The following is a 27,545-nucleotide window of genomic DNA, read 5'->3' as shown; positions in this document are numbered from 1 at the left end:
ATTAGTAGCTTTGTCCTTGATTATAGGGTTTGGTTTGGTTTATTTTGAATTTCGCGTAAAGCTAGACGAGAGCTATCTGCGCTAGCCATCCCTAATTTAGCAGTGTAAGACTAAGAGAGAAGGCAGCTAGTCATAACAATCCACCGCCAACTCTTGGGCTACTTTTTTACAAACGATTAACCGTTACTTATAACGACCCCACGGCTGAAATGGTGAACATGTTTAGAGTGACGGGGATTCGATGAAAATAGGATACTACAGTAAGCATGATTTACAGACCTCGGTGTTGTATTTTTTAGTTTCTTCTCAAGATTCGTGGTTTTATACTAAGTTTTAGATAAGAAACAAATAATTAAAAAAATATTTTGCTATATTAAGTAACAATATAAGACTCACTTTAAAAACATGGAACTCCTGTTGGTGGGAAAATTAAAAAAAAAAAAGAACATTTTTTCCCTGAAAAATTCTTCACGAAATGACGTGTCCCGTTTCTAAGTTTAAACGGCACTTTGTTTGTACTGGTTGACGCTACAAACGTAAGTTTTATATCGTATCTTTTACCTAACAACCCCTTTGCTGGCTAATATACTCTAGTTTATTATTATAAAAGAAAGAAACAGAAAACATCTGTGAACGATGTAATTAAAACAATAACAAGTGTTCTGTTTTTGGTGTTTCTTAGTAACTCTTCTTTCTAGAAAGTTTCGGCTGAATCATAAAAGCACTCGTACTGGTTGTTACTATGTATATAATTTTCTTGAAAAATTGTACGCCTTTCTTGTTTGCCAACTTATAATTAAATAAGCCACTCGTAGCCACAAGTTTAACGTTACAGCATATAACGTCACGTGATTTCATCTCATGTTTGATGGTTTCAAAATTTAGACTCAACAGACAACTTCGGATGAAATTGATCACCTGATTGCCAAACAAAATGATTTTTTTCTGGTGAAACAACTAGATATGTGCTTAAATCATTTCATGTAGTGTCACTAATAAGGATCTCAGTTTACAAACATGTGGAAATATGTATAGGCAATAATATTAACCTGTCTGTGGATCTACGTATAAATACATACAAACGTACACCGCGCATGTGATTCGGCATCTCGGGACAGCTCAACACTTAAACTCACATTACGTGAACAGAATGTTGTTTTTCGTGTTTCCTTTGCCTCACGAAGAGTCACCATATCAAAATCACTATAGTCAGGCTCTTACAAGTACACGGTTCAATTACCCTACTTAACGTCTGATGTGTTACTTGCCGTGTAAAGGAGTACATGGACGGCTCGCTGAACTAGGCGATCTTCGTAGCGTGTTTGTTCCGGTTTTCGGTCGACTTTTCCGGTTGTCTGTCACTTCCATTAACTACACGAACAAAATTTAATTCCTTCGCTGGCGTTGAGAAGAGCGTTAAGCCTAATCAGTGGGAAATAACATTAGGAAACTGAGGGATATCCAGTCATACAAACTAAACGTCCTTGTACGAGAGTATCACTTTTATGTATATTGGAAAGGGTAACTTCTATAAAAGGGGCGAGGGAGCACGTGAGTACTACGTGGTTAGATGCTTGTGGATGTCAGTTGATTGATAACCTTGTCTTCTCTTGTAACTAGATTACGTCGTCTTCTTTTACATTAGACATAATAATTGTTATTGTCCATTTCAAAGGTAAATTTTATACAATCTGAACAGACTGATCAGCAATCCTCTAATTCTTTTACAATAAAAATCAGTAATTTTACCCTAACACGGTTTTTGTAATGAACTACCGTTCCAGCTTATACATACTACATATAAAGTTTTTAAGGTAACTGTTGGAAGAAACTACCGATGGAAAAAAAAAATACTGGAAGTCTCCTGAAGAGATAGCGGTGACAAAAATGTAGCGTCTAAAACAGTCAGGCGTTGCTTCTAACCATAAATGTCTAGGGACGTGTTTTTGAACACGTGGATATTTAAATAAATTTATTATACCTGTGAGCTTATCTCACCAATCCATGTGGTTAGACAATGTTTAGATTAGCGTTTATTGTGAAGCTGTTAACTTACTTATCGTCAAAACTGCTTTATTTTGTTTCTCACTGGCTATAATGGTTTAAAACAGAATCAACAAACAACTTACTCTCCAGATGTAGACACATGGTTGAAGACAAAGAACCAGCGACACAGAAACAGCGAGGACCTGGTGTACAGGTGTGCATGGCACTGAAATAACAGTGTCTTAATTTAGTTTTCCAGTGTATACCCATGGTTGAAAAACATCTGAAAATTAACAGAAGAAAAGTAAATATCTTTTCTTCACTCTGCCTTTTTTAAAGCAGTATCATGAGTAAAAACCACATTAACGAGCAAATGGTCCTTAAAACAGCTATTCAATTCGCTGCCAGAAGAGCCTGGATTCTGCGTGGCATAGATGTCACCAGATTGTCAATCTGGGGGATGATGTCCCACTCAGCCAGAAGTGCTGCACGTGGTTCAGCGAGAGAGCTGGGGGCAGGATCCCAATGACGGATGCTCTGATCCAGGATGTCCCAGAGATGCTCAGTGGGATTCATATCGGGCGAATATTAAGGTCAGTCCAGAACATTCACAAACAATTTGTACACACACTTGTCGTGTGCGGATGTGCATTGTCGTGCATGAAGGTGCACCCCAAAGCGTGCCGCGACCCTGGATGGTGTCATGCCTATCATTAGCATCCCAACCCCCTGATCTCTGCTTTCTTGCGTCAGCCGTAGCATCTTTCTTTGTGGTGAAATTAAACTTTTAAAACTTTAAAAAAAAAAAACAACTTTTTTTTTATAGGCTGAAGGAATAGTGTGTACTGCATACAAAAGTTTTTCCATACTCTCACGTTATGTATAACAGCAAGGGATGGGTGAGTTTTGATCGGTTTAAATACTGACACGTGAACACGCGGATTAAAATGATCTGAGTTACTGAATTGTTTTAAGAGAATACTTATAATTTAAAACCCAGGCGTGTTTTAATGTTATTGCTCAACCTGTATGAAACAACTCATTTTATTACTTGTTGCGTTTTTAATGCCGCTCAGTATACTTTCAGAAACTTTGCCTTTTGAATATGATTGTCACGAATCGACAGTACGTTCGAAAATGTTTGTAATTAGTTGCATAAACTACTTCATTAAGATATTTTAAGACTTCCAGGTATCGCCCTGGCTAATAGACAAATAAGATTCGTAATAAAGGAAATGGTAACGAATACTGTGAGAAATATTTCATAAAGCATACATTCAAGGATGAACAAATACATTGGTCAAGACATTCGCGTTTTACGTAAAACTAATAAGCTTGATGTGGTTAATTTATAGTGTTCTTGTTTAACTGGCCAATTAAAACCTGACATGTACGATACAACGTACATAAAGTCATTAGAAACTTATATAGACTATAAAGTCATTAGAAACACCTTGTTTAACGTTTCAGAAGTACTGACAGTGTTCACTTCGGCTGAAAATAAGAAAGCTAATATTGTGAGAATTAAATTTGCCGTTATTGAGAAAGCTGATCTGGACGATCAAGAACTGTTCTTCGTCTTAAAGTTGACGATGACAGTTATTGTGGCTGATCACCATGTCGAAACTTAAAACTCATGTTGAACGGCAGCGCCACTCGTTAGTAACCTACGTAATTGTTTGTCTACATATTTGAACACTGTTTAAAAAGCTATCCACTCACGAGATAAATTGATAACGTTTTAACCATGGAATTAATTTTAAGCATTTGTCATAGCCTTTTAACATCTGCAACACTGCTTTTTTGTGTGTTTAAGGTGGTAATAATTCTAATCGGTATCACGCATTACATGTCACAAGCACATAGATGTTGTTACTTGTAAACCACACTTTAAACTGATGTAAAAAGGAAATTAGTAATCGGATTTCTGTATGAGGTTGGATATGCTGTATGTTGTTACTGGAGTCAATAATAATTTATATATTGAGAGTATATATGTGTGTGTTTAAGTCTTAGGTAATTAAACAGAAAGCAATGTGTATCTTTAGTTCTAAAGAGTTCAACTGTGGTCCAATAGCTACTGTGATTTTAGGTTTGAAGTTCCAGGGTTCACATCCCGTTACGGTGAAAATAAATCACTGTCAAAAGTGTTTCTAATTACGTCTAAGTGCAGGTAATACTAGGTAACTATATGTATAATATATATAAGTGTATCATATGTATGTTGTATGGTTATATTTGCCCCACGATGGGATTATTACAATATTTTTCTAACTTTGTTCCCAAAATGAGAATTCGAAAAACAAAACATACAGGTAAAGAGGCACACTTCATTTGAGAGGTTCTCTTCCTGCGATGAAGAAGTACAGTTATCGGGTGGTTCTGAAGCCCAGACTCTGCATGTCTGAGTTGCAAAATTCAGTCAATGTTCTAATTTCATGAATAAATTAAAAAACAAACAAACAGAATAGTGGGCTTTCTTCTGTTCTTGAATGAGGATTTGACTTGTTAGAATAAGTTTTCACGTGAGGATCTAGGAGTTGCAACACCACCTCTTGATAAACAGATGTTCAGTGTTTTAGTCTCCACTTCAGTAAGTCTGGTTAAAGATAGTGGACGTAGGACAACATATTAGGAAGTGTCTCAGAATCTGTAACAACAACTGGACCAAAGAAGCCCAGAAAAATGAAAAACAATGGATTTTTCACATTTTGAAAGAGAAAAAGCAACGTCCTGCAAATTAGTGAACTTAAAAATAATTTAGGCTATTTTAAACTTTTTAACACCTCAAGAACTCAGCGTAATTTTAATCGAAACCACAATAGCACAGTCTACATACACAAATTAGAGAGAATTTTTCTACATATACTAATTTTACTTTTGAAAATATTTTAGCATACTTGGATGTGGTTATTGTCATGATTTATCTATTAAGTGAGAAATAAAAAAAAAAAACACTTGTTCTCTGTTCCACCTTTCATCATTTCTTAGTCTTACTCTATACTTTCTTAGAAAACATTTCCAATGATTCACAGGTTCCCACATTTTAGTACCAGTGTTAAAACCCTTTCTTAGAATTATTGTAAGCATAAAAGACCTTTTCAAAGTTAGGCCTGTTTGAGACTCACTTCTTAAACACTTTGGCATTTGCTATCATCCTTCTTGGAAACTATATGGATCAATAGATTTGTATAGAAAATATAGGACTGGACGTCTCCGATATATTTTTTTCAGAAACTTCTTACATGAGAGACAATGTTTGGAATTTAGTACATGCTCAGGAAACGAGGAAAATATGATAGCTGAAGGTTTAGCTGACGAATAAGTACAATGGACAGGTATATTTTCTCTTCACAAGCAAAATAGTGGAAAGTTTTAATCAAATTTAGTGAAGTCTAGCTGAAAGTTTTGTAAATAGGTTGATGTTGGTGTGTTGCTAAGCATAATAGTTTATGTATACCCACTACGGATATCGAAACCTGAATTCTGATATCGTAAACATACAGACTTATCACTGAGCCACTGGAAGTAGATACCTAAAGAGTACTTATATGATATCTTTCTCAGATAGTATTCTGAGATAGTATTGTCAGTTTTAAATAATTTATAACGGCTTCTCTAATCAAATTTTAAGACTTTCTATATTGCTTCTGATTTTCATTCTTAAGAAGTCAAGTTTACTGCGTCTTAGATAAATACTTATAGAAATCAATGTAAATAATATTAATTAGTGGCCTCCCACATCCATCTAACTATAAATATTTTAGGCGATCTGAGCATTGAAATTAGTAGAAAGTCAGAAAATTAACGAATAGAACAAAAAAGATGGGATAAAGAATCGAACAAGTAGCTGTTACTTCATTTGTGTTGTTTGTTGTTAAGCAGAAAGTAACACTATGGGTTATCTGTGCGGTACCAAAACTCGTTTTTCAGCGTTATAAGCCGCTAAACCACTGAGAGGCAGTAACTCGTAGAAGGAAAAAAATAACACAATTATAATAACAAAACATTTTGAGGGAAGCGTAAAATAATGCTGAAGAGAGTAGAAGAGTAGGAGAGGAATTAGAAGTCGTACGACGAAGGAAAAGATAGTAAAAAAATTTTAAATTAACAAGAAAAATTAGTAACGATATAATAAAAGCGAGCAAATAAAAGAAAGTGAAAAAGATAAAAATGAACAGTTACGAGAAACTTACAAAATACAATAATATTAAAGAAAACAATTGGAAAATTAAACTACAAATAATACAAGAAAATTTATAATAAAACTTAAAGTGCTGCATTTATATTATGTTCAACTATTCTGGGGAATACTGACATGAGGAAGTTAACTGTCAAAACACAAGCATCTACCAGGGGTACTCCATTTGTAAGGTTATATCAAACATACAAGACTTGCACGGTGTATTCGTGTAGTGTAAATGGTTACTGTCTTGTTTGTATTCTAAATACAATGAAATGTTTGAGTGAGTTGAAGTTTTTTCTGTCACAATACAAAATAAGGTGTACTTTAGAAGCTACTGTTATTCCACAATATGTTTCAGTCAAATACTTCATTAGAAGTATTAATAGAGTTTGATATAAAATACTATTTCGTCCTACTGAATTATCTTGACTCATTTGATGCAATGTAGGTTTTGGTAAGTCCCATACCTTCGATAATTATATGTTGATCATTTTATAATGTAAAGTTATGCGCCTCAAACAAACTTGTTGGTCCGGCATGGCCAGGAAGTTAAGGCACTCCACTCGTAATTTGAGGGTTGCGGGTGAGAATCCCCATCACACCAAACCTGCTCGCCCTTTCAGCCGTGGGAACGTTATAATGTGATGGTCAGTCCCACTATTCGTTGGTAAAAGAGTAGCCCAAGAGTTAGTGGTGGACGGTGATGACTAGCTGCCTTCCCTCTAGCCTTACACTGCAAAATTAAAGACGGCTAGCGCAGATAGCTCTCGTGTAGCTTTACGCAAAATTCAAAACAAACAAACTTGTTATTGATAAGTAAATTCCTTAAGTCTACGTCCAGTAGGAGGGATGATTATTTTGGATATTCAGATCAGCAAGTAACGTGACAAAAATAATCGACATAAAGTCGCGGTGGAGCGGTATGTATCAAAACAATATTTTGTCATTGTTTGAAAGTGTTTGTAATGGCCCTTTCCAACGCAAAATATTCATATAATCAGATAATAGAGATGTGTTGAGAGGATTTATGATTTCCAAGGAGAGAACATCTTTTGCATTTTATGGCATTAGAAAACAAAGGAATGTGGATCAATTTGGGGTAGCAGGACTATCTGGAAAGAGACTCTTAATAACTAGTGCTCCAACTCTGTGGTGTTTTGTAACAAGAACCCTCTAATACACAAATCAATGGCAAAAGTCGTTCACATATCCAGGCAACAGTACGCAGCATAATCAAGAAGAATCTCCATCTTGAAAAACAACACAATTTACATGTATCATTTGTTTCCACAACATATCCATTAAACGCTGGTTATCTCAAGCAGCTAGAGATTTAAATGGGTATTCATCGGATCATGTCATCTGACACAGCATCTACGAATTTTTGTGTAATAGGGCTGTTGAAACAAGAACTTGGAAATTCGTCTTCGTATACTAGATGAATCATAGAAACCAGACAAGGAGCAGTGGAATGTTTTTGACAAGACAGCCTTAAGAAGGAACCTTTTGCAATGGAAACTACCCTGCAGATGTATCGATAAGATGAAATTTTCAGATAGAGTATGATCTGACGTAACAACCCCGGACATGATGTAGAGTATAGAGGTACTTTCGTCAGATAGACGATGGCCTGACGTAACGACACGGACTTAGCAATTTAGTGAGACTTCATAACTGTTTTAAGATAATGTAGTCAACTTTTGTATAGAACAATAAAATTACATAGGATCAGTTTTCAGATAGTTACGTTCTAAGTTCCAGGGAAAAACTGGTACTTTACATTTGTCTATAAGAACAGCATTTCGAAATTATTCAATTTGTGATTATAGATAATCAAGATTTCCTAACACTTAAATCCGCTTTTTGATTAAAAAACTTATAAAGAAAAATAAACATAAGGTAGATAGATAAAGGTAAACTAGCAGACAATTGAGATAAATAGCATGAGAGGTAACAGAAAGTAGATATATAAAAGTAAAAAAGTGGACAGACTAATGGAAATAGGAAACCGGACAGATACATAGAGATAAACAGGTGTGGACAGGTCTAAGTAAATAACCATATATGTACAGGTATATAAAAATATGTTAAAACGCTCTCTATTTCTGTCAAGATAATCGTCACCCAACAAGAATAATTCCTTTTTATGGTTTGATTAATAAATAAATATTTACTGCTATAACAATGATGCATTTGTTTGATAACGACTTATAAAGGATAATATTTTCTATAATGAAATGATCACGTGTTTACATCATCATAATATACCATATTTCCCTCCTAAGTACAAGCCATTTGAAAAACACTACAACAAAAGTAAAAGTCTGTGTTGTCTCTAGCTTAACGTCTCTCACAAGCACAATTCTGTAGTGTGGTATTAACTTAATGAAAACCATAATTTATTCATCTATTGAACTTGGAGCAAAACTACTCTAGTATTATCTGCATTAGCTGTCCCTAACATAGACGTAACATACTAAAGGGAAGACAGCTAATCAACACCATTATCCGACGACTCTTGGCCTACTCTTTACCAATGAAAAGTGAGATTGACTGTTACACTACAACGATTCAGTGTATGAAAGGAGAAGTATGTTCAGTGACGGGGAGAGAACCCGCAGGTTGGGAGTCGAGCACTTTAACCATCATGTCATGCTAGACATGAAGAACATACCTGGCGTTTCTGTTTCATATTCCACAGATTGGAACCATGGTAGGATATCATCGAGAAGGTATTCTTAATTTATATAACTTTGTATGTAAATTAATGTAAATGGGGAGACTTTGGTTTCGGGAGTGTGGGGACAGAGTATGGTTCCTATAACACACCTTAAGACTCAATACTTTAAACCATTTAAGTATGAGGGGAACACTACCCCCGTTAATTGAAACGTGAGTGTGATATGTTCCCTTCATACCTCAATATACCTACTCACACAAAACGTGTATATATAGTGTGATATACGAACATATATAGGACACGTTAGAAAATAAAGAAATCATACGGTAACGACACCCTGATAACAATGAAAATCTGTATGCTTACAATTTTTGAAAGATAAACCTTATGATGATACATATATAAACTCGAGATTCTGTTCTATCGTGATGTGCTTACTGTTCATATGAAATATCTAATAATCTTACATATAGTTATTAGTAGCGTTTGCTAAAAGAAGGATTTCCTTGGTACAAACCACACTAAATTTACAGCACTTGTCATAACGGCCACTGAAGGATATTACAAACGCTAGAAGAATGGAGACGTGTGTACGATATCAGTTAATTCTCTCGTCAAGACGGCAGGAAGTTCATAGAGTACATAAGATCCCAGTGAAAGCATGTTTGTTTGTTTTTGGAATTTCGCACAAAGCTACTCGAGGGCTATCTGTGCTAGCCGTCCCTAATTTAGCAGTGTAAGACTAGAGGGAAGGCAGCTAGTCATCACCACCCACCGCCAACTCTTGGGCTACTCTTTTACCAACGAATAGTGGGATTGACCGTCACATTATAACGCCCCCACGGCTGGGAGGTCGAGCATGTTTAGCGCGACGCGGGCGCGAACCCGCGACCCTCGGATTACAAGTCGCACGCCTTACGCGCTTGGCCATGCCAGGCCCCCAGTGAAAGCAGGAAGTTCATAGAGTACATAAGATCCCAATGAAAGCAGAAAGTTTATAGAGTACATGAGATCCCAGTGAAAGCCCCAAGAATGAACATATACTACAGATAACTACACCGATATAAAAGGTTTAAATACGTAGCAAACTTTCAAACCCATTCAATCTTTATATCCAATACTGGACACAGACCAGCCCCTTCCCCCGATATATGCCTTTGAAAAAAAATGTACTGCAAAATAAAAAGTTTCATGTAATTTATATTTCCAAACCAACAGCATTTCTTCAAAATATTCTCTTTTAATTTTGTTGTAAAGGTATTCAATTGTGGTCAAACATTTCTAATTTTAAAGTAACGTATATACACTTGGTTCATCGTTTTCGAACACTGTCTGTTTTTTCATATCATGATGGAACGTTAGAGTAGGCACTTTTTTAAAATCGAGTTCGTAAATCGCTCTAAGAAGTTGTTAATGAGCCTCTAGGTAATAAGTTTCTTCGGAAATTCGTTTTAGTTTTACTTTTGGTTGGCCTGTTTAGATCACCACGAAGATTATTATAGATCACCATAACTCGTTATCTGACAAAATAATAAACTCATATTATTAAAGAACATTGTATGTATTTTGTTTACAGTACTTGTACTATCAGATTTCGTAATTATGTCATTCAGTTTATATAGATATTAATATCTTTCTATGCAAGTCTATAAAACCAAAGCTTGGATCTGTATGCATCAAAAACGTTATAAATGTTTTTGACAAGATTCCTTCAAGATTTCTGATTATTAGTCAAAGATGATTGACGACGACTGTTCATAAACTAAGCTGTCTGTTATGTGTCGATACAACTACCATCTGTATGGCCGGTAGTTTGTATTCATGTGTAACTACATGCCATGAGCAAAGTTTATATCATGAATATAATCTTTGTTCTTATTTTCACCGATATCATCAGACAGGAAATGACCAGATAACAATGACAGGATTAAGCTATTTAGGACCCATGGGCAGGTGCAAAGCGAAAGCGAAGTTCTCCATAGAGAATTGTAGGCATTACATTAAATGGTAATAGTAATAATAAAATAACTTGTTCGAGAAGAAAGAGCAGGCATCGAAAAGGGTTTTGTTTTTCGACATCAATGCACGAAATAAACAGTAGAGTTTGCAGCAATTCGGTTGTTCTTGAAAAAGACATTAAATCTATGGGCACATAACGTAGTAATACCATAGCTATACGGGGAAAATGTAAGCTCGCTAGTAAGAAAAAGTCTTTCACCATTTTAATTTTCATTTGAAATACCATCAAACATAAGACATTTTTAGTACACTGCCACAACTGCAAACAACTGGACTGGAAGCAAAATTAAAATAAGGGAAAATTTGATAATAATTCAATAGGTGTCACATTATATATAGGAATGGTAGTAATTTTGATAGAACCAGCTATATTCAGATATCATGTGTTAGAAGTAGAATGGCTTAAGGTATAATATTTTACAGGATTGAAGTGACTGACGGTTTGAGCAAGAATCCGTTAGAAATTCTGTTATTGATTTTCTACTGGTTTCACCAACCAGTCAGTTAGTCCTAAACAGTCCTCAAATTTTAATATCTATTTTATATTATTTTTGGGCATTTCTTTTTATTAGATTGCTCCTAAAGCTAAATGTAGTTCTTATTACACCTGGAACTTATCCTCGCTTCAAACAACCTCAACAGATATTTACAGGATGTGCTGTCCAGTTTTACATTCTTCAAACAATCTCATGTGAACAGATGTTTACAGAACATATTGCCCAGTTTTACATTATTCAAACAATTTCATGTCAACAGATGTTTACAAATACACAGTGTTTAATTTCATTAAACTTTTTGTTTGAGACTAAAACAAACAGGATTGCACAACGTTATTTTGCTGGTCTGGAAAGGGTCTTAAACTCTCATGTTTACCACTGAACAATCTCTATATGAAATATATATATAAAATATCATTCACGTAATCAAGTGATAACGTAAATGAGGTATTGTATTTCAGTTAACAAGAAAATGGTACGTTATCTATTAAACTGGTATAAAGCAACAAGACCTGTATCCATAACTTGTTTCAACAATTATCAGTTGTCGTCATTCAATGACCAATATTTGAGAAAGATAAGAAAATACTTTGACGTAATTTTTGTTGAAAGTTAATTATGAAACTTGTATGGCACAGTCTGTACAGTCGGAGATAATAAATGTTACAGAGTGTATGAAACAGTAGAGAATCTGAACATTCAACAAAAATGATAAAATGAAGTAGTCCATAGATATTTAAGTATTTGGTTCCCATATAAAGAAAATAGATATATTCCTGTATGTTTAAATGCATTCAACGTGAGATTTAAAAAACGCTTTCATAACAATTTTATAATATAAAAATATTGTTTTTATATCTCCGTTTTTATATGTAAAGAAAAATATTAATTTAAACAAGTATGATATTCTCACGCCAAATGTGTTAAACAAATAGTGTAATTTGCAGTTTTTATCATAAAGAATAATTAATTAGTTTTTACTCAGAACATCTGGAGCCTTTGAAAATATTAATCTACGCCAATGGTTTCGGTATCATACCTGTAACTCGCCTGCCAAACATTCTGTTGTTGAGCTTCGCAAGTGAATTTCTTTCAGTACACGTATATCGCATGAATGTCTGTAAAATCCGGTTTCATCCATCAAGGTAGATGCTGTACATTAAAGAACAAAACAAAAACGTTTTAGAACTATTCCTCTAAATTAAAAACCACTAACTGATGATTTTTACCCTAAGTTACTATCACGTAGATGTGATTAAATCATGCAAACTTAAAAAAAAACAGCATCTATGTACAAGCTGTACATATCCTCAGGCACGTAAAAAGAGATCAAATCAATCATTAATTTTTCTAAATGTCTCATCTTTTTGTTTGTTTGTTCATATTAAGGGATTAATTTGGTGGTATAACGACATTGTTCGTTCATGCAGGTGTTCTAATATACCAAATATGTATTTCAACTATTATTATACTTAAGCTATAATACTTCAGGGTCGTAATATTCCTGCTCACATTATCTTTGCACCTGTATGTAAATTTGGTATTTTTATATTTAGATAGAAGCCAGTTTTATCAACTGTGTCTTCATTATCCTGCTTTTATTATTTTTATCCCATCGAACGTTGTCTCATTAAGAAAACGTGTTGTGTTTTCTATACGTATTCCTGTGTTTAACAAAAGCACGTGTTCTCTAGCTCATTAGAATTTTAAATTGATGATAAATTTGATTTTAGACCTCATCTAAATAAATTATTTTTGCTACACGAATATAAGAAAGAAATCATAATATACATTAGTGTTTAATTCTCATCTGTTGGATCTCACATAAGTTTACAAAATACGACATAAAACATAATAGACTAATAATGAGCATATAAATTGCATGCACGCATATATATATAAACTGTATATGTATGTATGAGCACTATCCTTTATAATGAAGTGCTGCATATCTAGTATTTTCAATCTGAGCTTCACTTTAAATAATAACTCTCTTCACCGCAAGGGGTATTCCCAAATATAATATTGGCTGATTATCACGATTGTAAAACGCACAAACAGCTTTAAGTTCATGACAAGTTCAACGGTATCAAGGTGCAAACGTTGGGCCTTTCGAAAAGGAACCAAGCATGCTTTCCACTAGGTCATGCAATAACCGAAGTACTTGTAATGTTCTGTAATAATCATCTACAGCACATGAATGTAAAGTTATCTGAAAAATATTCACACACACTCAGACAAACACATCAGGCTGTAAATGTCAATTTTAAATAAGAGATTAGTACGTGTATCGTTATCTGCCTTTTTATAGGTTATCATCTTAATGTTTCTGTGCTAATTTTAATAACGTTAAAAATGATTTAATTATTATATAGTGAACGCATTCTTCATACGGCATTCAAAGTAATAATCGCTTTTTATAAAGGACACAACAAACACCTATAATATAATGTTTTTGCCGATCAAAGTAGTTGTGTGGAACAAATATGAATCAACATTTATTGATTTAGATACTTTGTTTTCATTTTATTCACGAGATGTATGCTTATATTTCAATAAGAATAGTTATGTATCACAAAGGAGAACGGTTTATATTTTCCTTTTAAAATATTTATGTATATCAACTACATATTCTTAATTTTCTTCTTTATATGTATTTCCAAATACATTCACGTGCTACTAGATATTTTCGCTTTAGACCTGCCAGATGGCGCGACAAGCAATGTGTACTGCTTGATTTGGCATATCATTCAATTTGTTTTTAAAATCACGGTTTAACATATAAAACAAAACGATTTTCTTTTTCTCTTTCATATTGCAATGTAATATGTTTGACTTTTTGATACTTATCTGTATCATGTTTTAACGAAAAAGTTATGAAATATTAGAACACGTATAAATGAGCGGGCGTGCGTATGAGCGTATCCATGTATTAAAAGCAATACCTGAACAAAAAAATATATTATAATATAGTATGTCGTCTTTTGCATTATCTTAATTCATATATTTATGAATTTTTTTATCAGACTAATTCATTATAAAGTATGTAAATTAATGTGAAATTCAACACCAAAATTAGATGATTTCTCACTTCGGCGCTTTAAATGAACCACACCTTTCATATCATAAACGTACATGTCACTTTTTTTGTTTTACCGTCTTATCAAAATGCTATTTTTAACATAGTATACTAGATTCTTAAACACATTAATCCTCCAGATATATTATCAGTTGGAATTTAAAGAACTCATTAGTGTAATACTCCTGATCCAGAAATTTATATAAGCTAAAGTGAATTATGTAATGTCTGTTCTATACATTTCACTTTGGCTCACGATAGTAGGCTTATATTAAGTTGTAAACTGAAGACATAAATCAAACAAATAGCCGGAAATATTTTAACAAAACAAAAAATATACGGACCCTCTCTCTCTCGGAACTCTCTCAGCGACAAGTATGTTGGCTTATAACACTAAATTTCGGATGTTTATACCCACAGTGGGCAGAGAGTAAATCTATCTTAACATCAAACAAACGTATCGTCAATACGTTTGTAAAGGAAAGGTCAACTGCCATATGCGTTAAAACATTCACTTGGCAAAACTCAGAAAGTAACAAAACGTATTAGAAGTGATAATTCAATGTTATCTGTTAACTGTTTTAACGATTAATTATAGGGTATGTTTACCTTGATTCTTAAACAAGATAACAAAACATGGAGTGATAATTCAGGTGTCTAAATGATTAAATATAAACATTATTCACTTGCTTCTTAAACAAGTCATTTGAGTTACTTATAGTTTGATTGAAGTTTTTATTGAGTGAGAGAATACATATTACTTCTACCAGTAGCGATTGATCACATCTCATATGTTCTCTAATGAAAGAAAAAATGTTGATAGCATATTTATTTTATCATCATGACGGGAGAATAAACAAATCCAATAACTGTACAAAATCTTGTCATTTCTTAATATAAAATATTCTGCCCTTGCTTACCACCACCGTAGCTACAACACCAAATAATGTTCAAATCTAACAGTTCTCAAGTTAAACACATATTTATTTTTTTTATTGTACACGTTTTATCTTCAAAAAACGCAAAGAATTTATATTTGAAACACTTTTTTTAAACGGAACCTTTACTTTTAAATTCAATATTCAATTTTTGTCCTGAATTTTGAACTCAAAAACCATTCCAAGACGCATTACAATAGAACTATTTACAGGGTTTTATGTTTTTAAAGTATTCATTGTCTGTTCATTCGAGCGTGTGTGTGTGTACAAATGGTTTTAAAAACACAACTTCTTATAACAGGCAGACTTCCATCACTACATTTATATAATACAAGATTAAATGAAACAAACACATTTAAATTATGATTTAAAGTAGTGGAGCTTCTGCATTCTCTTCTTTGAGCAAGAACAAATTATTTTATGTCACAACTATATTTACTGTTCTGTGTCAGGAAGATATTTACTGTTCTGTGTCAGGAAGATATTTACTGTTCTGTATCAGGAAGATATTTACTGGTTTCTGTCAGAAAGACGTTTGCTGTTCTTAGTCAAGAAGATATTTGCTGTTATATAGCAGGAAGATGTTTACTGTTCTGGGTAAGAAAGATATTTACTGATCTGAGTAAGGAAGATGTTTATCGTTCTATATCAGGAAGATACTTACTGTTCTACATCGGGAGATATTTACTGATCTGAGTAAGGAAGATGTTTATTGTTCTAAATCAGAAAGATGTTTGCTATTCTACATCAGAAAGACGTTTATTGTTTTGTGTCACAAAGATGTTTACTGTTCTGTGTCAGGAAGATATTTGCTGCTTTATATCAGGAGAATGTTTACTCTTCTGTGTCAGAAATATGCTTATTGTCTTATACCAGAAAGAAGTTTAAAGTTCTATATCAGGAAGGTACTTATTGTTTTATATAAGGAAGATATTTACTGTTCTGTGACAGGGAAAAGTTATTTACTGTTCATTATCAAGAAGATGTTTACTGTTTTGTGTGAGGAAGATGTTTGCTGTTCTTTATCAAAAAGGTTGACTGTTCTATATCAGGAAGATGTTTACGGTTTTATGTCAGGAATATGTTTGCAGTACAATATCATAAAGATGTTTGCAGTTCTATAGCAGGAAAATATTTACTGTTCTGTGTCAGAAAGATATTTATTCTTCTATATTAGAAAGGCGTTTACTATCTGTATAAGGAAGATACTTATTTCTGTATGCGGAAGATATATAATGTTCTATATCAGGAAGATAGTTACTGTGCTATGTTAGAAAGAAGTTTACTGTTCTGTGTCAGAAAGATCTTTACTGTTCTATATCAGGAAGGTATTTACTGTTTTGAGTAAGAATAATTACTGTTCTGCGTCAGGAAGATATTTTTTGTTCCATATCAGGAATATGCTAACTGTTCTATATCAGGAAGATGTTTACTATTTTGTGTCAGAATGATCTCTACAGACCTGTGCCAAAAAGATGTTTGCTATCTGTGTCAGAAAGATGTTTCCTGTTCTATATCACAATGATGTTTACAGTTGTCTGCCATAAAGATATTTACTGGTCTGTGTCAGGAAAATTGTTTACTATTCTATATCAAAAAGACGTTTACTGTTCTGTGTCAGAAAGATGTTTAGCGTTCTATATCATAAGATGTTTCGCGTTCTATATCATAAGATGTTTAGCGTTCTATATCATAAGATGTTTACGGTTCTGTATCAAACAAATGTTTACTGTTCTGTGTCAGGAAGATCTTTACTGTTCAATATCAGGAAAGTGTTTACTGCTGTAAATCAGAAAGATGCTTACTGTTCTATATCAGGAACATATTTACTGTTTTGAGTAAGGATGATTACTGTTCCGCATCAAAAGATATTTTTTGTTTTATATCAAGAATATGTTAGCTGTTCTACATCAGGAAGATATTTACTGTTTTGTGTCAGGAAGATGTTTACTGTTTTATATCAGGAAGATAGATACAATGCTATATCGGAAAGATGCTTACAGTTCTATATCAGGAAGATATTTACTGTTCTGTGGCAGGAAGAACTTTACTTATTGTTCCATATCAGGAAGATGTTTACTGATCTGTGTGAGGAAGATGTTTGCTGTTCTACATAAGGAAGATGTATACTATTCTATATTAAAATATGTTTACTGTTCTATATCAAGAAGATGTTTACGGTTTTATGTCAGGAAGATATTAGCAGTACAATATCACAAAGATGTTTGCAGTTCTATACGAGGAAGATGTTTACTCTTCTGTGTGTGATAGATGTTTCCTGTACTTTGTCAGAAAGGTATTTACTGATCTGTGTCGGAAAGGCATCTACTGTTCTATGTGAGGAAGAATTTTGCTGTTCTGTATCATGAAGGTATTCACTGTTCTCTATCATGAAGGTATTTACTGTTCTATATGTGAAAGATTTTTACTGTTCTATTGTAGGAAGATGTTTACTGTTCTGTGTCGGAAAGATATTTACTGTTCTATACCAGGAAGGTGTTAACTTTCTGTATAAGGAAGATATTTACTTTTCTACGTGCGGAAGTTATTTAATGTTCTATATCAGGAAGATAGTTATTGTGCTATATTAGAAAGATGATTACTGTTATCAGTCACAAAGATGTTTACTGTTCTGTGTCAGAGAGATGTTTAGTGTTCTTTGTGAGGAAGATAATTGCTGTTCTAATTCAGGAAGATGATTACTATTGTCAGTCACAAAGATATTTACTGTTCTGTGTTAGAGAGATGTCTACTGCTCTATATCAGGAAGATGTTTACTCATCTGTGTCAGAAAGTTGTTTAATATCTGTGTCAGAAAAATGATTGCTGGTCTATATCAGAAAGATATTTACCGTTCTATTTCAGGAAGGTGTTTGCTGAAATACATCAAAAAGATGTTTACAGCTCTGTGTCGGGAAGATGTTTACTATTCTATATAAAGAAGATAATTACTGTGCTATAACAAAAAGAGGTTTACTGCTCTTTATCGGAAAGGTATTTTCTGTTCTATATGTGAAAGATTTTTACTGTTCTTTGGCAGAAAGATGTTTACTTTTATGTGTAAGAAAGATATTTGCTGTTCTATATCAGTAACGTGTTTACTATTCTACATCAGGAATATTTTTACCGTTATGTGTCACAAAGATATTTACTGTTCTGTGTCAGAAAGATATTTACTGTTCTGTGTCAGAAAGAGAAATACTGTTCTTTAACAGAAATATGTTTGCTGTTCTATATGAGAAACATGTTTACTGTTCTATATCTGGAAGATATTTGCTATAACATACTGGAAAGATATTTACTGTTCTCTATCAGGAAGATCTTTACTGTTCTGTGTCTGAAACATATTTACTGTTCTGTGTCTGAAACATATTTACTGTTCTGTGTCAGGAAGACCTTTACTGTTCTATATGAGGAAGATGTTTACACTTCTAAATAAAAAAAATATTTATTGTTCTGTGTAAGAAAAATGTTTACCGTTCTTTGTTAAGAAGATATATGCTGTTCTCTAACAGGAAAATGTTTACTCTTGTATATGAGGAAAGTGTTTACTGTTCTTTATCAGAAAGTTTTTTAGTGTTTTATATAAAGAAAATGTTTACTATTCTATATTTCAAGATATTTATTTTTCTATATCAGAAAGGTGTTTGCTCTTCTATATCAGGAAGATGTTTACTGTTCTGTGTTAGGAAGATATTTATTGTTCAATATCTGGATGATGTTTAGTGTTCTATATCAGTAACTTGTTTGCTGAACTATATCAGGAAGTTGTTTAATGTTGTGTGTCGGAAAGATGTTTACTCTTCTTTATCAGGAAGATAGTTCTTGTGCTATAAAGGATAGATATTTACTGTTCTGTATCAGGATGATATTTATTGTGCTATATCAGGAAGATATTTATTGTTTTGTTTCGGGAAGAAGGTTACTCTTGAATATCATGAAGAAGGTTACTCTTGAATACCATGAAGATGTTTGCTTTCTACATCAGGAAGATGTTTACTGTTCTGTATCAGAAAGATTTTTGATGTTCTTTGTGAAGAAGGTATTTGCTGTTCAATGTGAGGAAGATATTTACTGTTCTGTGTCAGAAAGATATTTGCTGTTCTATATTGGGAGGATAATTGTTGATCTATGTCAGGAAGATAACTGATGTTCTATACCAGGAAGATTTTTACTGCACTCTATTAGTAAGGTGTTTGCTGTACTATATCAGAAAAATATTTTCAGTTCTGTGTCGGGAAGATGTTTACTGTTCTATACCAGGAAGATAGTTAATGTGCTATATCGGAAAGATTTTTACTGTTCTATGTCAGTATGATAGGTTCTGAAAGTGCAATATCAGAAAGATATCTATTGTTGTGTGTCCGAAAGATGTTTACTGTTTTGTATCAGGAAGATGATTGCTGTTCTATAAAAGGAAGGTGTTTACTGTTCTATATCAGAACGATGTTTACTATCTCTGTCAGGAAGATGTTTGCTGTATTATAGCAGGAAAGATGTTTACTGTTCTATATCTGGAAGATGTTTGGTGTTCTAGGTCAGCAATATGTTTCCTGTTCTATATTCGAAAGATTTTTACTATTGTATGTCAAAAAAATATTTACACTTCTATATCAGGAAGATGTTTGCTGTTATATATTAGGAAGAAGTCTTCTATTCTGTGTGAGCAATATGTTTATTGTTCTATATGAGAAAGATGTTCGCCGTTCTTTTTCACAAAAATGTATACTCTTCTTTTTCAGTAAGATATTTACTATTCTGCGTGAGAAAGATGTTTATTATTCTATTTCTGGAATATATTTAGCGTTCTATATAAAGAAGATGTTTACTCTTCTATATAAGGAAGATGTTTGCCTTTATATATCAAGAAGATATTTATTGTTCTGTTAAAGAAAGATGTTTACTGATTTCTGTAAGAAAGTTATTCCTCCTCTGTGACAGGAAGATGTTCATCGTTCGATATCAGTAAGGTAAGATCTGTTTTATACCAGGAAAATATTCACTATTCTGTGTCAGAGATATCTTTACCTTTCTATATCAGGAAGATGTTTACTGTTCTACATTAGGAAGACGTTTGCTGTTCTGTGTCAGTAAAATATTTAGTGTTCTATGTTAGGAAGATGTTTACTGTTCAGTCTTAGGAAGATTTTTACTTATCTGTTTCAGAAAGATGTTTACTATTCTGTGGGAGAAAGGTGTTTTCTCTCCCGTGTCAGAAATATGTTTACTGTTCTAAATCAGGAAGATCTTATCTGTTTTATATCAGAAATGTGTTTACTGTTCTGTGTTAGCAGAATGTTTTCTGAACTATATTTGAAAGATGTTTACTGTTGTGTGTCAGAAAAATATTTACTCTTGTATATCAGGAATATTTTTTCTGTTTTGTATTAGGAAGATGTTTTCTGTTCTATATGCGGAATATGTTTACTGTTCTATACGAGGAATATCTTTACCGTTATATATCAGGAAGATGTTCGCTGTTCTGTCACGGGAATATATTTACTGTTCTGGGTCAAAACTATATTTTGTGATCTATGTCAATAAGATGTTTACTATTCTAAATCAGGAAGATGTTTATTGTTGTATATGAGAAAGATCTTTTCTGTTATTTCACACAGTTGTTTATTCTTCTGTGTCAGGAAGATATTTCCTGTTCTATATCAGAAAGATTTGTACTGTTCCAAGTGAGAGAGATGTTTATTGTTTTATATCAAAAAGATGATATCTATTCTATATCAGGAGTGATATTTACTGTTTATTGTCAGGAAGATGCTGGCTGTTCTCTGTCAGCAAGGCGTTTGCTGTACTATATTCCAGAGATGTTTACTGTTGTGTGTCAGGAATGTATTTAGTATTCCATATTAGGAAGATATTTACTTTTCTATATTAGGATGATGTTTACTATTCTATATCAGGAAGATATTTACTTTCGTATGTCAATAAAATGTTTACTGTTCTACATCAGGATGATGTTTCCTGTTCTATATGACAAAGATGATAACTGTTTTGTGTAAGAAAGATAGTTAGTGTTGTGTATCAGAAATATGTTTACTGATCTGTATCAGAACGATATTTACTGTTATAAATAAGGAAAATGTTTACTGCTGTATATCAGGAAGATATTTTCTGTTGTGTTTGAGAAAGTTGTCCATTCTTCTGCGTGAGGAAGCTATTTACTGTTCTCTATCAAGAAGATCTTTGCTGTTCTATACCGTTCCTTGTCATGAAAATGTTAACTGTTCTATATCAGAAAGATGTTTGTTGTTGTAGAGCAGGAAGATATTTACTGTTCTGTATCGGTAAGAGTTTTACTGTTCAGTATCAGGAAGATATTTACTGTGTCATATCGGAAAGATGTTTGCTTTTATGTATCAGAAACATGTTTACTGTTCTTTATCAAGAAGATACTTCCTGTTTCTTATCAGGAAGATGTTTATTGTTTTATATCAAAAAAGATATTTCCTGTTCTCTTTTTAGAAAAATGTTTACTTGTCTGTGTGAGAAAGATATTTACTCTTCTGGGTCAGGAAGATGTTTACTGTTCTGTAACATGAAGATGTTTACTATTCCCTATCAGGAAGATATTTGTTCTATATCAAGAAGATATTTACTGTTCTGTATCAGGAAGATATTTTATGTTATGTGTCAGAAAGATATTTTGCTGTTCAAAGCCAGGTAATGTTTACTGCTCTGGGTCAGAAAGGTGTTTTCAGTTCTTGGTGAAAAACATGCTTCCTGTTCTATATCATGAAGATTTTTACTGTTTTATATCAGGATGATGTTTTTTCCTGTTTTATATCAGAAAGATGTTTACTGTTCTACATCAGGAAGATGTTTACTGTTCTTTGTCCTGTGTGAAGAAAATATTTATTGTTCTATATCAGGAAATTTGTTTCTTTTTGTGAGCGAAAGATGTTTACTGTTCTGTGTCAGGAAGATGTTTACTGTTCTGTGTCAGGAAGATGTTTACTGTTCTGTGTCAGGAAGATGTTTACTGTTCTATACCAGGAGGATGTTTACTGTTCTGTGTCAGGAGGATGTTTACTGTTCTGTGTCAGGAAGATGTTTACTGTTCTGTGTCAGGAAGATGTTTACTGTTCTGTGTCAGGAAGATGTTTACTGTTCTATACCAGGAGGATGTTACTGTTCTGTGCCAAGAAGATGTGTAGTGTTCTATATCAGGAAGATGTTATTTTTTGTGTCAGTGAGTGTTTACTTTTCTATATCAGGAAGGTGTTTTTTTTTGTGTCAGGAAGATATTTGCTGTTTTATATTAGAAAGATGTTTACTATTCTTTATCAGGAATATGTTTATTGTTCTATATCAAGAAGATGTTTATTTTTCTATATCAAGGTGTTTATTGTTCTATATCAAGATGTTTATTGTTCTATATCAAGATGTTTATTATTCTATATCAGGAGTATTTTTACTCTTGTGTTTCCGGAAGATGTTAACTGTTTTATATCAGGAAGCTGTTTGCTGTTCCGTGTCAAGAATATGTTTACCGTTCTATATCAGGAAGGTGTTAACTGTTCTCTGTCAGAAAAATGTTTACTACTCTGCGTCAAGAAGATATTTACTGTTTTATATCAAGGACATTTTTATTGTTCTTTGTGAGAAAATTTTTCGCTTTTCTGTGTCAGTAAGATATCTGCTGTTCTATATCAGGAAGATATTAATTGTTCTGTCTCAGAAAGATGTTTACTATTCTGTCCCAAAACGTTATTTACTGTTCTATATCAAGAAAATGTTTTCTGTTCTTTGCGAGAAAGATGTTTTCTATTCTGTTTCAGGAAGAAGTTACATATTCTATATAAGGAAAATATTTGCTGTTCAATATTACAAAGACATTTCTTGTTCTATGTCAGGAAAAGGGTTCTTGGTATGTGTCTGTTGTCAGTTCTATATCAAGAAGATGTTTACTGTTCTATATGAGGGAGCTGTTTGTTTTTCTCTGTCAGAAACATATTTACTGCTCTATATCAGGAAGACGTTTGCTGTTCTGTATGAGTAAGATATTTACTGTTCTATATGAGAAAGATGTTCTAAATCACGAAGATATTTACTGTTGTATATCAGGAACATGTTGTTTGTTTTGTTTCAAAGACATATTTACTGTTCTATATCAGGAAGATCTTTACTGTTCTGTGTCAATAAGATAGTTTCTGCTCTATATGAGGAAGAATTTTACTGTTCTTTGTCAGAATGATGTTTGCTGTTCTTTGTCAGGAAGATGTTTGTTGTTCTCTGTCAGGAAGATGTTTGTTGTTCTCTGTCAGGAAGATATTTCCTGTTCTATATCAGAAAGGTGTTTTCTGTTGTGTGTCAGCAAGATGCTTACTGTTCTGTGACAGCAATATATTTGGTGTTCTGTTTTCGGAAAATATATCTACTGTTTTATATTAGTAAATTGTTTACTGGTTAGTGTCGGGAAGATGTTTACTGTTTTGTTTCAGGAAGATGTTACGTATTCTATATGAGGATGATATTTGCTGCTGTATATTGCGAAGTAGTTTCATGTTTTATATTGCGAAGTAGTTTCATGTTTTATATTACGAAGCTGTTTGCTGTACTGTAACGTAAAGATATCTAATAATCTATATCAGGAAGATATTTACTGTTCTGTCTCAAGACTATTTACTGATCCATGTCAGGAAAATGTTTATTGTTGTATATCAGAAAGGTCTTTCCTGTTGTGTGTTAGAAAGCTGTTTACTATTTTGTTTCTTTAATATATTTACTATGCTATATGAAAAAGATATTTAATGTTCTATATAGAAAGATGTTTACTCTTTTATAACATATAGATGTTTACTGTTCTATATCAATAAGATAGTTACTCTGGCATGTCAGGAATATGTTTAGTGTTCTGTTCCAGTAAGATGTTTACTGTTTTATGTCAGAAATATTTTTACTCTTGTGTTTCCGAAGGTGTTAACCGTTCGATATTAGGTGAGCGTTTACTGTTTTGTGTCAGAAATTGTTTACTATTCTGTGTCAGGAAGATATTTACTGCTCTATCTGAGGAAGATATTTACTGTTCTTTGTCAGAATGATGTATGCTGTTCTCTGTCAGGAAGATATTTGCTGTTCTATATCAGGATGTTGTTTACTGTTCAGAGTCATGAAGATGTTTACTGTTGTATATCAGGAAGATATTAACTGTTCTGTGTCAGAAGGATATTTACTATTCCGCGCCAGAAAGGTAGTTACTGTTCTATATGAGGAAGATATTTAGTGTTTTGTATGAGAAAGATGTTTACTCTTCTGTTACAAGAAGATCTTACATATTCTATACGAGAAAGATATTTACTATTCTATATTACAAAGATGTTTCCTGTTCTGTATTAGGAAGCTGTTTGTTGTTCTGTATCAGGAAGATATTTACTCTTCTATTTCAGGAAGGTATTTACTGTTCTGTGTGAGTAAAAGTTTTACTGTTGTATATCAGAAAGTTTGTTTACTGTTGAGAGTCGGAGAAATATTTACTTTTCTATATCATGAAGTTATTTACTGTTCTATACAGGAAGATGTTGACTGTTCAATATCAGAAAGATACTTACTGTTCTATATCAGGAAGATGTTTGCTATTCCATATCATGAAGATGTTTACTCTTTCATATCAGGAAGATAATTACTGTGCTATATCAGGAAGATGTTTTCTGTACTGTGAGAGAGAAATGTTCATTGTTCTATATCAGGACATTTGTTTCTGTTTTGTGTGAGAATGAAGTTTACTGTTGTATATCAGGAAGGTGATTACTCTTCTGTATCAAGAAGATATTTACTATTCTATGTGAGGAAGATGTTTTCTCTTCTATACCAGAGGATGTTACTGTTCTGTGTTAAAAAGATGTGTTATGTTCTATATCAGGAAGATGTTTGGTGTTATGTGTCAGGGAGATGTTTACTTTTCTATAGCAGGAAGATTTTTGCTGTTTTATATCAGAAAGATGTTTAATATTCTGTATCAGGAATATGTTTATAATTCTATACCAGGAAGATGTTTGCTGTTCTGTATCAGGAAGATGTTTGCTGTTCTGTATCAGGAAGATGTTTACTGTTCTATATGAGGAAGTTATTTATTATTCTATGTCATGAAGATGTTTACTTTTCTATATCAGGAAGATATTTACTGTTCTGTGTCAGAAAGATGCTTATTATTCTGTGCCAGGAAGATATTTAATGTTCTATATCAGGAAGATATTTAATGTTCTTTATGAGAAACATTTTTACTCATCTATATCGGGATGGTTTTTACTGTTCTATATCAAAAAGATGTTTTCTGTTCTATATCAGAAAAATCTTTGTTGTTATGTTTCAGGAAGATGTTTGCTTTTCTGTGTCAGGAACATATTTACTGCGCTGTGTGTGAAAGATATTTAGTGTTCTCAATCACGAGCCCGTTTACTGTTCTATATGAATAAGCTGCTTGCTGTTCTGTGTTAGGAAGATGTTAAATATTCTATATGAAAATGTTTACTCTTGTATATTATGTAAATGTTTTCTGTTCTATATCAGGTAGATGTTTGCTGTTCTGTGTCAGGAATATGTTTACTGTTCTATGTCAGAAAGATGTTTTCTGTTCTATATCAGGAACATCTTTGTTGTTATGTTTCAGGAAGATGCTTACTTCTCTGTGTCAGAAAGATACTTACTGTTCTGTGTTAGAAAGGTATTTACTACTCTATACGAGGAAGATGTTTGTTTTTCTGTGTCAGAAAGATATTTACTGTGCTGTGTGAGAAAGATATTTAGTGTTCTCAATCACGAACCTGTTTACTGTTCTATATGAATAAGCTGTTTGCTGTTCTGTGTTAGGAAGATGTTAAATATTCTATATGAAGATGTTTACTCTTGTATATTATGTAAATGTTTTCTGTTCTATATCAGGTAGATGTTTGCTGTTCTGTGTCAGGAATATGTTTACTGTTCTATGTCAGAAAGATGTTTTCTGTTCTATATCAGGAACATCTTTGTTGTTATGTTTCAGGAAGATGCTTACTTCTCTGTGTCAGAAAGATATTTACTGTTCTGTGTTAGAAAGGTATTTACTACTCTATATGAGGAAGATGTTTGTTTTTCTGTGTCAGAAAGATATTTACTGTGCTGTGTGAGAAAGATATTTAGTGTTCTCAATCACGAACCTGTTTACTCTTCTATATCAATAAGCTGTTTGCTGTTCTGTGTTAGAAAGATGTTAAATATTCTATATGAGGAAGAGGTTTACTCTTGTATATTAGGTAAATGTTTTCTGTTCTATATCAGAAAGTTATTTGCTGTTCTGTGGCAGGAAGCTATTTTTAATCAATTTTAATCAAGTACAGACTTATAATTATAGACCAGGCATAATTCTTCTTTTGAATATGTTACAAAAACTAGCGTCCTTATTCTGAAGGAGATGTTGATTTGGTGTCATATAATCTGGAATGGTTCTCATAACTCTAACATTACGTTCATACTCGATTTGTTGTAACACTGTTTGATGCGAAGAGCACAAAAAGAAACAGTTTCTATGATTTGAATATATGGATTTATAAATTTATTAACATTAAAGTGCATGCGTATGTGTATGCCTATTACTTTAGTTATATTAATGCGTCAAAACTACGGATTACATAGCATATTTCAAGCACATAAAAAGGCATTGAGTTTATTATAGCACAACGAATCAGTTTCACAGTGGTCCAAATCTGGAAGTACAAAAAACCAAAAGCTTATTGTGATTCATCACATCGGGCCCGGCATGGCCAAGCGCGTTAAGGCGTGTGCTTCGTAATCCGAGGGTCGCGGGTTCGCGCCCGAGTCGTGCCAAACAGACTCGCCCTCCCAGCCGCGGGGGCGTTATAATGTGATGGTCAATCCCACTATTCGTTGGTAAAAGAGTAGCCCAAGAGTTGGCGGTGGGTGGTGATGACTAGCTGCCTTCCCTCTAGTCTTACACTGCTAAATTAGGGACGGCTAGCACAGATAGCCCTCGAGTAGCTTTGTGCGAAATTCAAAAAACAAACGATTCATAACAAGGACACATTATGAATAATTGACATGAAAAGTGTACCTTATAATACGTGCCACACTTTAAAAATAAAATTAATAACGTCAAAAAAAAAGATTTGTGTATTGTAAATTTAAAAAATCTTATTTCGACCAACTCAAAATT

At 33.1% G+C, this 27,545-nt stretch overlaps 1 long non-coding RNA gene across 1 annotated transcript in view; it reads right to left on the bottom strand.

Moving 5' to 3' along the window:
• Positions 1-4,330: 4,330 nt before the first annotated feature.
• LOC143232751 (uncharacterized) overlaps positions 4,331-27,545 on the bottom strand; it is a 44,940-nt gene continuing 21,725 nt past the window's right edge. The window contains exons 2-3 of the long non-coding RNA XR_013017716.1: positions 12,408-12,520; positions 4,331-4,648 (exon numbers count right to left, since the gene is read on the bottom strand). This is a non-coding gene — a long non-coding RNA (uncharacterized LOC143232751). The remainder of the gene's footprint in view (positions 4,649-12,407; positions 12,521-27,545) is intronic.

This window comes from Tachypleus tridentatus, chromosome 11 (assembly GCF_004210375.1).
Source record: "Tachypleus tridentatus isolate NWPU-2018 chromosome 11, ASM421037v1, whole genome shotgun sequence".
NCBI classification, from domain to species: domain Eukaryota; kingdom Metazoa; phylum Arthropoda; class Merostomata; order Xiphosura; family Limulidae; genus Tachypleus; species Tachypleus tridentatus.
Note: the sequence above shows the minus strand (reverse complement) of the source record. Positions and strands in the feature narration are given on the sequence as shown.